The sequence below is a fragment of the Chiloscyllium plagiosum genome, chromosome 21 (genome assembly GCF_004010195.1).
Source record: "Chiloscyllium plagiosum isolate BGI_BamShark_2017 chromosome 21, ASM401019v2, whole genome shotgun sequence".
In the NCBI taxonomy this organism is placed as follows: domain Eukaryota; kingdom Metazoa; phylum Chordata; class Chondrichthyes; order Orectolobiformes; family Hemiscylliidae; genus Chiloscyllium; species Chiloscyllium plagiosum.
This window is the reverse complement of record NC_057730.1, coordinates 19,558,122-19,564,414: the sequence shown is the minus strand read 5'-3', so window position 1 is coordinate 19,564,414 and position 6,293 is coordinate 19,558,122. Positions and strand designations below refer to the sequence as shown.

At 45.7% G+C, this 6,293-nt stretch overlaps 1 protein-coding gene across 4 annotated transcripts in view; it reads right to left on the bottom strand.

Moving 5' to 3' along the window:
• The window catches only part of LOC122560595 (ubiquitin carboxyl-terminal hydrolase 42-like), a 36,752-nt gene that overhangs the window by 14,446 nt on the left and 16,013 nt on the right, over nt 1-6,293 (bottom strand). The window lies entirely within an intron of this gene.

The following is a 6,293-nucleotide window of genomic DNA, read 5'->3' as shown; positions in this document are numbered from 1 at the left end:
ATTGATGTCATGTTCCTAACCTCCCTACACTCTAGGTCCTGCACCCTAAAGCTACAGTCTGGGTTTCCATGCCCCTGCAGAGTTAGTTTAAACCCCCCCCAAGAGCACTAGCAAACCTCCCACCAAGGATACTGGTGCCCCTCAGGTTCAGGTGTAGACCATCCTGTTTATAGAGGTCCCACCTTCCCCAGAAAGAACCCCAGTTATCCAAATACCGGAATCCCTCCCTCCTGCACCATCCCTGTAGCCACGCATTTAACTGTTCTTGCAAAGGAAGACTCTGTTCACATACGGAAAAGGAAGACTGAGGAATCAGTTTCTTTTATACATATAGAAATTGGTAAAAGAGCTTAATTGGAAAAATGGGAGGCAATCAGGTTCACATTCAAGTGTTATACAGAAGATGCTTTTAAGTCTGGTGATAACCTCGAAGCAACCACAGACGTTTTAATCAAATAATATTAACTACTGTGCCAAGTTTCTTGGAGGACCCTCCTGAAGCTAATGTAGATATTTTAAGAAAAAAACTGAATTTGCACAAAACCTATGAGTAAAAATTTTCAAACGTATCATGAAATCAGCACATATCACAGATCAGTATACTTCACACAGTCAGGAAGGCGAGATCCCATCTGGAGTGAGACACAGCCCAATGAGTATAACTCGAACTGAGTGAGACTGTGGATACGGTTTTAAACGAAATAATGTTTTTTTTGGGGGAGCATCACAGAAACATGACTGCAAGAGGATCAGGGTTGGGAACTAAATATCCAAGGATGCATGCTCTATTGAAAGTTCAGGCAGAGGAGGGGAGGAGATAAGGTTGCCTTGTTAGTAAGAAATAAAATTAAATCAATAGCAAGTGAATCTGTGTGGGTGGAGTTGAGGGCCTGTAGAAAAGGAATTCATGGAATGTCTGCGAGATGGTTTTTTGGAGCAGTTTGTGGTACAGCCCACTAGGGAACAGGAAATTCTGGATTTAGTGATATGTCATGAGGCAAACTTGATTAGGGAGCTGAAGGTGAAGGAACCCTAGGGAGTAGTGACCTGCAGTTTGAGAGGGAGAAAATTGAATCAAATGCAACAGTATTACAACTGAGTAAAGGTAACTACAAATGACATGAGGGAGGAGCTAGCCGGAGCTGACTGAAAGTAGAGTGTACCAGGGAAGAAGGTGGTGCAAAAATGGCAGAAATTTCAGGGGTAATTTCGGAAGAACAGCAGAAATTCATCTCAAGGAAGGAGAAACATACTAAGGGTAGGATGAGATGACAATGGCTAACAAGGGAGGTTAGGGACAGCAAAGAAGGAAAAGCATACAGGATGGTGAAGATTGGTGGGAAACCACAGAGGATGGGAAGCCTTTAAAAACCTGCAGAGAACAAGTGAAAAAGCAAAATGGAGGAAGAAAGCGAAGTACGACGTTAAAATAGTTAGTGATACGAAAGAAGATCACAAGAGATTTTTTTTAGGTATCTAAGATGATGAGTGAGGCAAGAGGACACATTGGACCTCCGTGGGACCATCGGAAAATGAGAGTGCAGAAGTAGTAATGAGAAAGAAAGAAATAATGGAGGAACCAAATAGGTACTTTGCATCAGTTTTCACAGTGGAAGACACCAGCAGCATAACAGAACTTCAAGGAGTCAGGGACAGAGGTAAGTGTAAGAAGGTGCTGTAAAGTTGAAGGGTGTGAAGGTGCATATTTTACCCAGATCAGATGGACTATACCCCAAGGAGATAGTTGGGGAGATTCAGAGACATTGATGGGTGACCTCAAATCACTGGAGTCAGGAAAAGTTCTAGAGGACTGGAAAATGGCTAATATAATATCCCTGTTTAAGAGAGGGGCAAAGATAGGGAATTATTGGTCAGATATCCTGAACTTGGTCACTGTTAAACTTTGAGTACATTATTAAGGATGAGACTGCAGAGTCCTTAGAAATGCATGGTAAAATAGGACGGAGTCAGCATGGCTTCATCAAGTGGCAATCATGCCTGACAAGCTGGTTAGAATTCTCTGAGGAGGTAACGAGCAAGTTAGACAAAGGAGAGCCAGTGGGTGAGATCTCTTTGGATTTTCAGAAGGCCTTTGACCAGATGGCACACAGAGGCTGCTAACTAAGAGCTCATGGTAGATTTGGCTGACTAGCACAAAGTGAAGGGTAGGGATAAAGGAGTATTTTTCAGGATGGCAGCCAGTGACTAGTGGAGTTCTGCAAGTGTAATTGCTGAGACCACAACTATTCACGTTATGCCTGAACGATCTGGATGAAGGAACTGAGACCACTGTTGCTAAGTTTGCAAATGCCACAAAGACATGAGGGAGGACGGGTCGCATTGAGGAAGCAGGGAATCTGCAGAAGGATTTGAACATGCTCGGCCAGTGGGCTAACACATGGCAAATGGAATACAATGTGGGTATGTGAGAGATTAAGCACTATAGCAGGAAAAAGAGGTGTAGACCATTTTCCAAATAGGGAAGTATTTGAAATTTGAAGCACTTGGGAGTCCTAGTTCAGCACTCTAAGGTCAATATGTAGGTTCAGTTGGCAATTAGGACATCAAATGCAATGTTATCATTTCAAAAGGACTAGAATATAAGAGCAGAGATGTATTGCTGAGTTTGTAAAAGGCTGTGGTTAGACCACATTTGGGATACTGAGAGCAGTTTTGGGCCCCATATCTAAGGTTGAATGTCCTGGTGTTGAAGGGGGTCCAGAAAAGGAATGATAAAGGGATGAAGGGCTTGTCATATGAGGAGCTGCTGAGAAATCTGGGTCTGGATATGGGGTGATTTGATTAAAACTTACAGAATACTGAGAGGCCTGAATGAAGTGGACATGGAAATGATGTTTCCACTAGTAGGAGAAAGTAGCACTGGGAGCACAGCCTGAGAGAAAAAAGATGACCTTGAAAACTGAGCTGAGGAGGAATTTCTTCAGCCTGATTCACAGTTAATTTGAGTACAATCTGCATGTAAAGCTCCTAAGACAACACTTTTCACTGTATCATGGCACATCTGATAGTAATAAATCAAATCAAAATTATTAAACATGCCTGAATACACATTATCAGATTCAAAATAACCAGATCCCTGGTTGGATTTTCATCATATTGTTCTGGAAACTGCCTTGAACACAATGAAATCTTCCTCCTGGCTAATGTTGCCAATCTAACTGCCTCATTTCACAAGATTAAAATCACCCAAGATTAACATACTGCCCACATTAGCTCCTGATTTATTCTCAGCCCTACAGATTAGCTACAGTTAGACTATGGGGCAGAAGAGTTGATGCTTCAGGCATAACCCCTTCATCAGGAATGTGGGAATGCCAAAGGGGGGCTGAGAGATAAACAGGAGAGGGGGTGGGGTTGGGGGAAAGTAGCTTGGAAGGCGATGGCATTAGGTAGGAGTGGAGGGTGGAGTGGATAGGTGGGAAGGAAGATGGACAGATAGGGCAGTTCAAGATGGCGGGGTGCCGAGTTGGAGGTTTGGACCTAGGATAAGGTGGGGGGAGGGGAGATAAGGAAACTGGTGAAATCTACATTGATGCCGTGTGGTTGGAGGATATGCAGCCCTCCACTTCAACCCCAAACTCACCATCAAACCAGCGGACAAGGTGGGATGCAGTGGTAGTTTGGCACACCGACCTATACATTGCTGAAGCCAGGTGCCAACTTACGGAAACCTCCTCCTATTGCTCTCTCAACCACCACCTCACCTCCTAACACCAAACTATCATCTCCCAGACCATCCACAACCACATCACCTCAGGGGATCTCCCATCCATAGCCTCCAACCTCATCGCCCTGTAAACTCGCAGCACCCAATTCTACCTCATACCCAAAATTCAAAAACCTGACTGCCCTGGTCAACCCATTGTCTCTGCCTGCTCCTGCCCCACCAAACCTATCTCCTCATACCTTGACACTGTCTTATCCTCCTTGGTCCAGGAACTCCCCACGTACATTCAGCACATCACCCACAACCTTCACCATGGCTTTCTGTTCCCCAGATCCCAATGCCTCATCTTCGGCATGGAAATCCAGTCCCTGTACACGTCCATCCACCATGACGAAGGCCTCCAAGCCCTACGTTTCTTTTTCTCCCACCAACCCAACCAGTACACCGCCACAGACACACTCATTCAATGACTGAACTGGTCCTCACCTTCAACAACTTCTCCTTCGAATCCTCCCACTTCCTTCAGACCAAAAGGGTAGCAATAGACACTCACTATACCTGCCTCTTCATCGGGTACATGGAACAGCCCATCTTTCATAGTTAAACTGACATTATTCCCCACCTTCTCCTCCGCTACACTGATGTCTGTATTGGCGCCACCTCATTCTCCCACGAGGAGGCTAAATAGTTCATCAACTTTACGAACACCTTCCACCCTCAAGTGCACCTGGACCATCTTGGACACGTCCCTTCCCTTCCTGGACCATTCCATCTCCGGCGACCGACTCAACACAGACATCTGCTTCAACTCACTGACCCTCACAGCTATGTGGACTACACCTCCTCCCACAACCCCTCCTGTAAAAACACTATCCCTTACTCCAATTCCTCCACCTCATCAGCTCCCAGGAGGATCAATTCCACTCCAGAAATCCCAGATGGCCTCCTACTTCAAGGACTGCAATTTCCCCTCAACAATGTCTTCCAGTGCAACTCCTCCACTTCCCACACCGCCGCCCTAGAACCCCACCCTTCCAGCCACAACAAGAATAGAACACCCCCCTCACCTTCCACCCTACCAATCTCTGGATACAATGCATCATCCTCCGCCACTTCCACACCTACAGTCAGACCGCACCATCAGATATGTTTTCCTCCCCACCCCTACCAGCATTCTGCAGAGACCATTGCCTCTGCAACTCCCTTGTTAGGTCCACGCCCTCCACCCTCCACCTTCCCTTGCCGCTGCAACAGGTGTAAAACCTGAGCCCACACTTCCCCCCTCACCTCTATCCAAGGCCCCAAAGGATCCTTCCACATCCGGCAGAGATTTTCCTGCACATCCAAACACCTCATCCACTGTATCCACTGCTCTCGATGTGGTCTCCTAACTTGTGGAACATTTCAGAGAACATCTATGGGACACATGCACCAAACAACCCCACTGCCTTGTGGCTGACCACTTCAACTCCCTTTCCCACTCTGCCAGGGACATGCACTGCCAAATCCAAGCCAGCCGATGCCTGGAGGAAGAATGCCTCATCATCCACCTAGGCACCCTCCAACCACACGGCATCAATGTTGATTTCGCCAATTTTCTCATGTCCCTTCCAGCCACCTTATCCCAGATCCAACCCTCTAATTCAACATCGCTCTCTTGAGCTGTCCTACCTGTCCATCTTCCTTTCCACCTATCCACTCCACCTTATCATCACTTCCCACCTTCATCTACCTATCGCCTTCCAAGCCCCACCCCCTCCTATTTATCTCTCAGCTCACTTGGGCACCCCCACATTCCTGATGAAGGGCTTATGCCCGATACATCGACTGTCCTGTTCCTCAGATGCTGCCTGACCTGCTTTGCTTTTCCAGCGCCACACTTTTTGACTGATTTCCAGCATGTGCAGTCCTCACTTTCTTCTACAGTTAGACTATTCCTTTCTGTGCCTCTTTCCCTTGTTATTTCTTACCTCTATTCATATGGGTCCAATGCCTTATGATCCAAGATCATTTCTTGCTTTCAGACTTATTTTAACCTGTACTAACAATGCTACCTCATCACCCTTTCCTTCCTGTCAATGGAAAAGTCACAGCCTTGAATATTTAGGTCCCAGTTCCTTGTAACTATGTCTCTGTCATAGCTATACATCATATCCATTTACTTGTATTTAGGCTGTTAATTCAAACATTCAATGCCGGAGGAAACACCACAGAAGCGCTTCACAGGAGGCTCCCAAGCACTGAGGATGTCACCTAGACAGGGGACGAAACGTTTGCAACAAACACTTCCAGCTCGGCGAACAGAACCACAGCAATTCAAACATTAATTGCAACTAAGAGCCACTAATTTTATATTTGACCACTTCCAGACCTTTGATCCTATTTTACTGATGTTTTCTATAGCTGTACACTTTGTCCCTCCTATCCCACTCTCAGTATCATTACCCAAATAGCTACCCTAAACCTCAACCTGAGCTACAAACCTTGCAGCTACCCTGTAATGGCGTTCTATCCTCTTGATTTGTAAGTCTACATTGCTCCTCTCCCAAACCCTTCATCCACTAATTAGTTTAAATCCCTCTCTATATCTTTAATCATTCAATTT